We start from the raw sequence: 12,296 nt of genomic DNA on the forward strand, positions 1-12,296 counted from the left end.
TTAAAAGTGCTCCAATTCCCTTTCATTAAAAATGTGGTAAAAATTGCGGAAAAATCTTGGCGATTTCCCGATCGCGTACGTGGAAATCTCTGCGATTTGAAAGTGAATGGGAGCGATTTTAAAAACTGCTAATCAATCGCAAAATGCTCAGAAAAGCGCTTCTAGTGTGAATGGGTCCTAATGCTAGGTACACACCATACAATTTTGTGCTAGGTAGATGGTTCGATAGATAATTTGCGACATGTCCGATCTTATTTTCGATAGTTTTTCTTATCGATTTCTCATAGAAGTAAATGGAAATATATAAGAAAAGATAACAGAATCGAATATCGATCGGACGGAAAATTGACCGAAAAAAATGCATTGTGTGTACCCAGCATTATACTTTGCAACTGCTGTTCAGGAAATGCTGTTGAAAACAAAGAAAACTCTAAGAATACCCAATGAGGTGATGCACTGGCCCACAACCTGTCGGTTCTGTGAGATTTTAACTGCCTACTTTTTTGAGATAATGGTCGTTTAAGAGCTGACTGTGCCTAGCGGTTTGAGTCCTATGGGAGAAAAACGCTATAGAAATGTTATTGTATGGCTTCAATGCACTAAGCAGTTTAGACTACAGATGGTTTTTAGTCTACTGTGTTGGTGTAATGTTTTAGATCAAGGAGCAAACAAGGAGTAACCACGCCCCCTTTCTCTGACAGAGATTAGACCAGCTAATTTCTGTCAGAAGTAATTCTGTGAGGCATTTTAGATGTGAGGATGGAACCTTTTGAATTAATTATGCAGGAGTTTAATTGTATGCAGAGGAGAGCTGATCAGATGAGAAGAAGGTCAGTCATAGCTACCAGTGGTGCTCAGCAGAGCTCGAATATTCGAGTAGCTCGAATATTCGAGCTCTTTTTCAGCTATTCGAGCTCGGTATTCGAGCTCCGAATAGCTGCAGCTATTTGAATGGGCTATTCGAGTAAACGCGAATAGCCCATTTACTATTCGAGCTATTCGAGCAAACGGCGCTATTCGAGCTCGAATAGCGTCATAGCCCAGATTGATGTCCTTAGAGCCAATCAGAGGGCTCCCAGGCCCTCTGACGGCAGCCAATCACAGAGGGGGACCCTGGCCAGCCCCTACCCTATAAATAGCGGCCGCCATGTTCCGTTTCTCCGTCCTTGCCTGAGACTTGCATAGAGAGAGAGTTGCTCCTTTGTGCTTTGGCTTAGCAAGAGCTCTATTGTGGTCATTTACCTAGCGTTTTTGCTCACATACACCTCCTATACACACCTATATTGTTGTTAGTTAGATAGACATTGTATTTTAGTTAGTAGCTTTTGTGTTACATAGAGAGAGACTCAGACAGCTGCTGCAGGCTTACAGCTTTAGGCCTCAGGGCCTTGCCTGTGTGGGCAGCTGTCCTCCTGTCCTCTGTTAGTTTATTTCTCATTAGTATTTAGACAGTATTAGATAGTATTAGACAGTATTTCTGCTGTCCTCTACTACTTAGTGATTGTATTTTGTATTGTAGTTATATACTGTAACTGTACTAGGACACTCACTGACTGTCACTGTTCATAGGCTAGCTCCTGCGTGTGCTTGCACTCCCTGTCTGTGTACACACACTCTATTTCCTTCTGAATAGTTATATACTGTAACTGTACTAGGACACTCACTGACTGTCACTGTTCATAGGCTAGCTCCTGCGTGTGCTTGCACTCACTGTCTGTGTAGTACACACACTCTATTTCCTTCTGAATAGTTATATACTGTAACTGTACTAGGACACTCACTGACTGTCACTGTTCATAGGCTAGCTCCTGCGTGTGCTTGCACTCACTGTCTGTGTAGTACACACACTCTATTTCCTTCTGAATAGTTATATACTGTAAATGTACTAGGACACTCACTGACTGTCACTGTTCATAGGCTAGCTCCTGCGTGTGCTTGCACTCACTGTCTGTGTACACACACTCTATTTCCTTCTGAATAGTTATATACTGTAACTGTACTAGGACACTCACTGACTGTCACTGTTCATAGGCTAGCTCCTGCGTGTGCTTGCACTCACTGTCTGTGTACACACACTCTATTTCCTTCTGAATAGTTATATACTGTAACTGTACTAGGACACTCACTGACTGTCACTGTTCATAGGCTAGCTCCTGCGTGTGCTTGCACTCACTGTCTGTGTAGTACACACACTCTATTTCCTTCTGAATAGTTATATACTGTAACTGTACTAGGACACTCACTGACTGTCACTGTTCATAGGCTAGCTCCTGCGTGTGCTTGCACTCACTGTCTGTGTAGTACACACTCTATTTCCTTCTGAATAGTTATATACTGTAACTGTACTAGGACACTCACTGACTGTCACTGTTCATAGGCTAGCTCCTGCGTGTGCTTGCACTCACTGTCTGTGTACACACACTATTTCCTTCTGAATAGTTATATACTGTAACTGTACTAGGACACTCACTGACTGTCACTGTTCATAGGCTAGCTCCTGCGTGTGCTTGCACTCACTGTCTGTGTACACACACTCTATTTCCTTCTGAATAGTTATATACTGTAATTGTACTAGGACACTCACTGACTGTCACTGTTCATAGGCTAGCTCCTGCGTGTGCTTGCACTCACTGTCTGTGTAGTACACACTATTTCCTTCTGAATAGTTATATACTGTAACTGTACTAGGACACTCTGACTGTCACTGTTCATAGGCTAGCTCCTGCGTGTGCTTGCACTCACTGTCTGTGTAGTACACACACTTTATTTCCTTCTGAATAGTTATATACTGTAACTGTACTAGGACACTCACTGTCACTGTTCATAGGCTACTAGCTCCTGCGTGTGTGTGTGCACTCACTGTCTGTGTACTGTACACACACTCTATTTCCTTCTGATTACTGATTGATTATTGTAAATTCTACTTCCTGACAGTTACTACTTACTTACTGTAGTAGGGACACTCACTCAGTCACTGTTCATAGGCTAGCTCCTGCACGTGTGTGCGCGTGCGTGCACTCACTGTCTGTAGTGTACACACACTATTTCCTTGTGATTACTACTGATTATTGTAACTTCTAGTTGTACTTCCTGACTGTTACTACTTACTTACTGTACTAGGGACACTCACTCACTCTCTGTTCATAGGCCAGCTCCTGCGCGTGTTTGCGCGTGCGTGCACTCACTGTCTGTAGTGTACACACACTCTATTTCCTTGTGATTACTACTGATTATTGTAACTGCTAGTTGTACTTCCTGACTGTTACTACTTACTTACTGTACTAGGGAGTCGGGACACTCACTCAGTCACCTCACCCACCAACCCACTCCATTAAAGTACCCCACTTTTCACCCGCCCTTTTCAAAAACTTTTGTGTTTACGCCCAAAACATCGAAGATGTCTGGAAGTGGCAGCCAGCGCGGTTTGGGCAAGGGGAAGGGCAGCAAGGGAATCAGGAGGAGAGGGAGCAGCATTGTGGCAAGCCGCGGGCGCGCCACCATGCACAGTTCCGCAGCAGCAGCAGCGTCAGTGGCTAACATTCCTCCCATAGCCACTGGCCGTGGACGCCTTGGGCGCCGCCCAGCAGGAGCATCTGCAACTCACGCTGCAGAGACACAGCAGCAGCAGCAGCGTGTAGCACCTGCTCCGATTTTCCTCCAGCCGGGTCGGAAACGTCCCATTGAGGAAAAGGATGCAGACACTGTGGTGCAACTGATGACGGAGGATGAGCAGCCCGCCATCAGCTCTGCATCCGAGGCCTCCACCCTCACCACCACCACCCCTGTTCGTAGCAGCCGCCCAGCAGGGCCTGGGGAGGAGGCCAGTTCACCGTCACTCGCCGACCTGTCATTCAGCAGTCTTTTCACCCCAGGCATCATGAGTAAATTGTCTGCTGTTGTTGGCGATCTTGAGGAGGAGATGCTGATGGGCACTTTGGGGGATGAGGGATTGGACAGCAAGACTGTGGCGACAGTCAAGCAGCCCATCCATGCATCAGGAGAGGAGTTTGGGGGGTCATCATCCCAGCAGGACATGTTTCAGGAGGGGGAGGATGATGATGACACGGTGACAGACAGAGACTGGGTGCCACCACCTCCAGGGGATGTCGTCCTCAGCAGCTCTGAGGAGGAGGAGGAGGAGGATGCGCTTGTGGGCCTTGCAAGGAGGCGCATCATTGCAAGCATTGGCAGCAGTAGGCAGGTCCCACAGCCTGCTGGTGTCTCAGGCTCAGCAGCAGCAGCAGCAGCATCTGCCAGTACCACCACCAGCCGCACCCAACCCCCCCCCCCCCCCCCCCCAACCACCACAGGGAGACAGGCAGCAGCGGTTCCATGCCGTAGGGGGTCGTTTTTGTCACCAATCTGGCGTTTTTTCACCATGCCCACAGTGTACAGCAAGTACGCCACTTGCAACCACTGTCAGCGGAAGTTGAGCAGAGGTGCAGACCCCTTAAAGTTCAGCACCAGCTCGCTCATCAACCACCTTGCTGCGAAACATTTCCACCAGCATGAGGAGTTCCAGAGGCTGAAGGCATCTGGTGCTGGCAGTGGCACCACACCCATCACTGCACAGCCTTCAGCAGCAGCAGCAGCAGCAACAGCAGCCACCCGCCCTCCTGCTCCTCCAGCAGCACCAGCAGGAGTGCGGAAACGCACTGCTCCTCCCCCCTCTGCAACTCCTGCCGCCGACACTGAGGCCTGTTCTGGCAGCCAGTCCTCAGTGGCCTCCTCTGCTGTGTCTGCTGATTCCCGTGCCAGCAAAAAGGCCACGCCAGAGCCTTTTGAGCAAGTCCTTCCAGGGGGTGGTTAGGGCTCTGCCTCCCAGCAGCCGTCGCGTGCGGCAGCTGAACGGCTTGCTGGCACGGGCCATGTGCTCCCAACTCCTGCCGTACACGCTTGTGCAGGAGGGGAGCGACATGCGTGCGCTGCTTGCTTGCGCAGCCCCAGACTGGAAGCTCCCCAGCAGACACTTCTTCGCCCGCAAGGCCATTCCTGCACTGCACCGCTTTGTGATGGCCAATGTGGAGCGAGGGCTGGAGCACGCGGTTGGTGAAAGGGTCCACGTCACCATGGACTCCTGGAGCAGCCGCTTCGGGACAGGCCGCTACCTGTCCTTCACTGTCCACTGGGTCAGCTTGGTGGAAGGGGGTGAGGATGGGAGAGCAGCAGCGGGCACAGCAGCAGCAACACAGTGGGTGGTGCCCCCCCGCAGGGTCAGGGGAACTGCAGCAGGTTCCTCCGATCCTCTGCCATCCTCCGGCACACCTGGCCAAACCCCCCGCCTCAGCAGCAGCGTGAAGGCCCGCCACTGCCAAGCGCTGCTGCACTTGGTCAGCCTTGGGAAGACCAAGCTGACGGCAACCCATGTGTTGGCCAAACTCCAGGAGCAGGAGAGGATTTGGCTGACCCCCAGAGGCCTCAGAGTCGGAGAGGTGGTGGCCGACAATGGGGCCAATCTGGTTGCCGCAATAGACAGGGGAAACCTGACCCACATCCCCTGTCTTGCCCACGTGCTGAACCTGGTGGTGCAAAAGTTCTTGCGCACCTACCAGGGGATGGGCGAACTGCTGGAAACGGCAAGGAACGTTGTGCGTCACTTCCGGCGCTCGGCTGCAGCCTGTGCGAGCCTGGAAGACGTGCAAAAGGAGCTGGAGCTGCCACGCCATCGGCTGATCCTTGACGTTCCGACTCGCTGGAACTCCACCCTGGCGATGTTGGAGCGTCTGGTTGAACAGAAGCACGCTGTCAACCAGTACCTTGCCCTGGCCACTGTTTCCGCCGCTCGGAGAAGGGACAAGACCAGCAACATCCCGTCCATCGTCCCCGATGATGACTGGAGGCACATGCAGCAGGTGTGCTTAGTGCTGGCTCCCTTTCTGCAGGCCACTAACATGGTGAGCAGGGACCATGCTATGGTCTGCGAGTGGGTGCCCCTGGTTTGTCTGCTGAACAGGGCCCTCGATGCTTTGCTGGAACAGGGAGCGGCAGCCTTGGACCAGCAGGAGCGGCAAGCAGCTGCACAGTCCACCTCTGAGGGGGAGGAGGAGGAGGACTTGGTGGAGGTCCCTGACCTTGCTGCTGATGAGGGGGATCAGCACAGCGCAGCTGAGTTGGTGCGGGGGTGGAGAGAGGATGAGGCGGCAGAGGAGGAGGATGAGGAGGACAGCACTGCCGTCGATGTGCCAGCACACGTGGCCCGCCTCTTCCCAATGGCAGCGCACATGCTGGCGTGCCTGCGCAAGGACCCCAGGGTGATCCAGATGAAGCAGAGGGAGGACATCTGGATCAGCATGATGTTGGACCCACGCCTCAAGGGGAAGTTGAGCCAGTTCCTGCCGCCTGCAGGAGGAGACCCAGCGCAACAAATAAGGAGCTTGCAGCAGGCCCTTGTTGAGCGCTTGGAGGAAGCCTTCCCCCAGCCTTCCACCCCCACTGTCCAGCAGCCAGCACAGAGGCAGCAGCAGGTGCCTGCATCCAGCAGCAAGCGCCCCACAGACCTGCTGTCTCTCAGCCACGAGCTCTACAGGACTGTAGAGGCTCCGGCAGCAGTGACTAGAGAGGAGGTGCATGATGCAGCAGCATCCTCCTCCGGTCACAGCTAGCGCCTGACCCGCATGGTGGCTGACTACATGGGGTCCTACAGCGGGCTTGACAGCGATGCCCCTGTTGATCCCATGGAGTATTGGGTCAAGCGCCTGGAGATCTGGAGCGAGCTGGCGCAGTACGCCCTGGAAGTGCTGTCCTGCCCCCCTTCCAGCGTGCTGTCCGAGCGCTGCTTCAGTGCAGCTGGTGGCGTGGTCACCGAGAAACGCTCACGTCTGTCTCACAAGTCTGTGGACAGACTGACGTTTCTCAAGATGAACCAGGCGTGGGTGGAAGGCGAGTTCCTGGCCCCTGTTGTCGGCGAGAGGGGGACATGAACTGGCTAAGAACCATCGTTAATGTGCCTTACCACCCTTTACCACCTCCTGGCTCCTGCTCACTAAGCCAGCCTGGTTCAGTTTGACTATTACGTCGCCTGCAGCCACACATTTTACACCTACAGTGGGCTGCTGTGTACTGCCCTTCTGCTGTCTGTCTGTGTTTCCCACTGCCAGGGTACACAGAATTACATTCTGCTGCCACTCTGCCACCAGCTATTACGTCAAACAATAGCTATATATCTGTGTAATTGGTTGTACAAACAAAACCAAAAAACCATTTAAAAAAAAAAAAAAAGGTTTAATTTTTCTGAGGTGCCCGGGTTGAAAACTGTGTTGTCCCAGTTGTGTATTGGACACGATGTGGGCTGCACGACCGCTGTCTGGGACCTCCTGTTGTGTTTATTTACAGCCCTGGTATCACCGCTAGGTACCAGGGCTATTATGTCACGCTGCCTGCCTGCTGCCCCACTCACACTACTCCTCCATTCCTCCTGCTGCTGCTGTCTGTCTGTGTTTCCCACTGCCAGGGTACACAGAATTACCTTCTGCTGCCACTCTGCCACCAGCTATTACGTCAAACAATAGCTGCTCACATTACTCCTCCATTCCTCCTGCTGCTGCTGCTGTCGGTCTGTGTTTCCCACTGCCAGGGTACACAGAATTACATTCTGCTGCCACTCTGCCACCAGCTATTACGTCAAACAATAGCTATATATCTGTGTAATTGGTTGTACAAACAAAACCAAAAAACCATTAAAAAAAAAAAAGGTTTAATTTTTCTGAGGTGCCCGGGTTGAAAACTGTGTTGTCCCAGTTGTGTATTGGACACGATGTGGGCTGCACGACCGCTGTCTGGGACCTCCTGTTGTGTTTATTTACAGCCCTGGTATCACCGCTAGGTACCAGGGCTATTATGTCACGCTGCCTGCCTCATTGACTGCCTGCTGCCACACACTCATCCTCCTCCTCCTGCTGCTGAATTTACCTCCTGCTGTCTGTGTGTTTCCACTGCCAGGGAGCACATACAATGGCGCTTCCAACATGCGTGCGCCACCAGCTATTTGTTACGCTCAAAAATAGCAGCATTTCTGTAAAAAAAAAATTGAAAAGAGAAATAAGTGAAGAAGAAGACGATATAGAAGAAGAAGACGATATAGAAGAAGAAGAAAGAAGAAGAAAGAAGAAGAAAGAAGAAGAAAGAAGAAAGAAGAAGAAGTATATACAGTACTGAACAAAATTCTGGACACAACTTCTCTTTTCACCTTTTTTTTTTTTAAAGGAACATCCCCACATAATCACTTGCTGTTGTTACTTGGAAAAAAAGATGTTTCTTGCATCATTCACCCTCAAAACAAGTGTTGGAAGCTATTTAAGGCCAATTCGAATAGTCAGCTCGAATAATGAGCTCGAATACCGACTCGAATAGTGAGCTCGAAGTCCGAGGTCGAATCGAATAGTAAAAATTATTCGACTCGAATATTCGACTGACCTCGAATAATTTACTATTCGAATTCGACCAAACTCGAATTTTAAAAAGGGGTATTTGAGCACCACTAATAGCTACTAGTTTGTGAATTTGATAATTTCCCTTGCTTTACCGACCTAATTACCCAATAGTTTAAAAAAAAAAAAAAAACAGGTCTAAAACATTTGGTAATAGTAAATTCCCCTTTGATGCAACTGACCAAACCATCAGTAGACTAGTCTAAACTGCTTAGTGAATTGAGGCCTATACCTAAAATATTAGTTGGTGTCAGCTTCCACACAGAAAACCATCAAAAATACATATACCAGTCTTGCCAGGAAAGAACAAATAACTGCAAACACCATGCCACTGAATAAAAAGTATACTGTGTTTGGCCTGTGCTAGACAGACCAATCCTCCTGGCAAATGCCAGAGCTGCCAGGTCAGGAATGTGAGTGCTATCAATATTTAATCACAATGCAGGCATATAAAGTGGTGGGGGCTCTGGTAGATTTTGAACTGTGGTATATAGGTAAACTTCCTATATTTAAGTTTTAAGCCACCAGCCAGTGCATGCTGAGAGCTGTAGTATTACAGATAGAGTAGTACAGAAGCCCCTAGCAGAATGTGATATTGCAGAGGCTGGAGTGGGTCTGCAGGGACAGCTGTGAGAAAATCAACAGGGAGAAACGTGTCGTAAAACACTGGGCAAACAAACTAGTGGAAAGACACAGAGAGGCACACTTGTCCTTGTAGTACTCCGGGTGCATAACCTTGGGTGCTAAGCAACACCCCAACGTAATCCAAGTAGTAAAGGTGATCGGTCAGCACACCAGCTTCTCAATAAGCGTAGTTTATTTCCAAATCACGTCAACACTAGTTAACAATTGTTTCGGGGCCACTCAGGGCCCCCCCCCCCCCCCCCCCCACACACACACACACACACACACACACACACACACACACACACACACACACACACACACACACCTTTTAGAGGCATGAAGGATCTTCCAGGATTTTTATTTTTTATTTCTATTTTGAAATGATTTCCTGTTCCAGTGACAAGATCACCAGGCACAGAACGTAATGGGAAATATCTGTAAAGGTACGTACAGATATCCAACAAAGTGTACATCCAACACCACGACATGACCGAAACCACAACAAACCAACTTGTCCACACACCATCCAACTAAAGACCAACTCATTAACATACTGCGCACACAAGCGAAACGATAGACTGCATGACATTTTATTTATTTATAAAGCGCCAACATATTACGCAGCACTGGACATTAGTTTAGGTTACAGACAATATTTAGGGGTAACATACAGCAAAATGACAATACCTGAATATAAGAAAGACCAGATCATGCAGCACAGTATGAGTACAAGGTAATGCTTAGTCACTGGAGGGGAGCATGGAGATTAGGCAAGTTAGGTTCACTCAGATGCATAGCATGGGTTCACAGTAATGGAGGTGCATGATCAGGTAGGACACAAAAGGAGGAGGACCCTGCCCAAAGGCTTACAATCTAGAGGGAGAGGTAAGGACACGAAAAGTAGGGGGCCAGAGTTCAGCTGTGGGTTTAGGCTGGTTTCACACCAGGACATTGCGTTTTAGGGGACGTTAAGGTCGCATAACGTGCCCCTAACGCTACGCCTGGTGGTGTTGGAGCAGGACGCTACCAAGAGCCGCGTTACAAGCAGCTCTTGGTGCGCCTGCTCTGTCGGAGGCACTGAGGAGACCACGTGAGCGGAGCTCTCCGCATCACATGGTCCCGCCAGCCAATCAGCGGCCGCTCCAAGAAGAAAACACTGCAAGTGCAGTGAATATTAAGTAGCCATGTGCCTGGCTACGTGGTGGCCTCTCCCCGCCTCCTCTCCGCCCCCAAAATAAAAAACCCACCCGTACTGAGCATGTGCAAACAGTCTATAGTAAAGTACTGCATGCAGTACGTTATCAGGACATGCTGCGTTACAATGTAACGCAACGTGGGCACTGTGAACAGCCCATTGATTTTTCATTGCTGTGCGGTGGGGTGCGTTACAGGCTGCTCTAACGTGCGCCTGTAACGTCCCACTGTGAAACCAGCCTTAGAGCACTTGTGAGGGGTAGTAGGCCAGAGTGAAAAAGTGAGTTTGGAGGGCCTTCTTGAAGAAGATGTTGAAGGAGGGGGCTACCCTAATGGGTGGAGGTAGGGAGTTCCATAGTGTTGGAGCAGCTCTTGAGAAGTCCTGGAGGCGAGGCAGCATTCAAAACAAGTATGTCCTACAAACAGCGTTGTAAACACATGGCCAGCTGCACAAAACTGCCTGTTATTTGTTTGTTGCTCGTCTAGCGATTTGCCACGCGTACACACACCCAATTGTTGTCCAACAGACCAAAATCAGACGACAATCAAGGGGTTAGGTTGAGCGTGTGTATGGGCCTTAACAGGGGCAACAATACTTTTTAACTAGTCTGGGAAAATGTCAGATCATCTGATTTCAATACTGTCTGGGTCCTTATTCTTCTAAACATGTCCCAGCAGTAACAAAATACAGAAAGTGAGGCAAAATTCCTCCTGAGGGGCCAAATGGAAATAAAAACCTGAAGGATTTTCCCTTCCCTGCTCTATGCAAAGACAGGAATGCTAAAATTCCATGAAATAAACAGGTTTTTGCGTACCTGAACTTATTTCCTTTGTACTTTGTAACACATTCCAAAAACATACCTTCAAGTAGCCATAGACTGTGTCTATGCAGAGACATTAGAGTGTACGCTCCTCTGGTACAGTACAGAGACTAGAATAGTCTACTTTCGGGGACCCAGCAGGACTCAAGTCCTCATAGGAAACAGTTCCAATCACAGCACCCACTACAGCAGACTTATGAGAATGGATCAGCAATTTATGTACAGCACTGTGGAATATAAAATCTGGGAAATATAATTATATTGTCATACATATTACTAATTACTGGCCATATATCGCCTCATTGGTATGTGATGCAACCCTAGGTATCATATCAAATGTTTAACTCATCTGCCATAAGAGCATTACACGCCTTGTGAAGAGTCAGGTATGACACGCCGGGGACCCTTCTAGCAGGAAGTGACACTGAAGCGGTTTTGAGCCAATCCACATTCCTGTGTACTGCCATGCCTCAGATACAGAGGAGTAAAGAGAGGAAGGGGGAATTGGGCTGCGAAGGGTTAAACATTAACGTCACTCCTTTGTGCAAGCTTCAGTAGGAATATATATATATATATATATATATATATATATATATATATATATATATATATATATATATATATATATATATATATATATATATATATATATATATATCGTGGTTCCTCCCCCTACAGCCCAGCCACATACACAGCAGAGCCCCCCAAATATATTATAGGGGTGGAGAGAAGTCACTCACCTGGTAGCAGATCACCGGTGTAATGACAGCGTGAGCTGTCCTAGTGTCACACTGTGTTTTCTACACAGCGGCTTCTCACTGTTCCTCTTCCTCCTCCACCCCTCTGACTACATGATACAGCTCACGGCTCCGCCTTTTAAAGGAGAAGCTAGTACTTTCACTCCCTGGGAATTTCTGCAGTACTAATGAAAGCGTGGTCTTGAGCAGGGATGAGGCACCTTATCTACTCTCATCATGAGGGTAGGTGCCTACTAAATTATACATTCTTGATTTTTACCAAATCTATGTAGTAGAAGGGTAAACTGTGTGGTGAGATTGTACAATCAAGATTGCATAATTAGTGGCAGGGGCGTAGCAATAGGGGGTGCAGAGGTAGCGACCGCATCGGGGCCCTTGGGCCAGAGGGGCCCCAAAAGGCCCTCCCTCAACTGCAGTATTGCCTCTCTATTGGTCCTGTGCTCATAATAATCACTTCTATAGATACTTTG

The 12,296-nt window shown here is 49.0% G+C and overlaps 1 protein-coding gene across 1 annotated transcript in view; it reads right to left on the minus strand.

Moving 5' to 3' along the window:
* The window catches only part of LOC137561585 (BH3-interacting domain death agonist-like), a 65,547-nt gene extending 53,643 nt beyond the window's left edge, over positions 1-11,904 (minus strand). The window contains exon 1 of the mRNA XM_068272891.1: positions 11,809-11,904. The gene's annotated coding sequence lies outside the window, so the exon portion shown is untranslated. The remainder of the gene's footprint in view (positions 1-11,808) is intronic.
* Positions 11,905-12,296: the final 392 nt, after the last annotated feature.

Source organism: Hyperolius riggenbachi, chromosome 3 (genome assembly GCF_040937935.1).
Source record: "Hyperolius riggenbachi isolate aHypRig1 chromosome 3, aHypRig1.pri, whole genome shotgun sequence".
In the NCBI taxonomy this organism is placed as follows: domain Eukaryota; kingdom Metazoa; phylum Chordata; class Amphibia; order Anura; family Hyperoliidae; genus Hyperolius; species Hyperolius riggenbachi.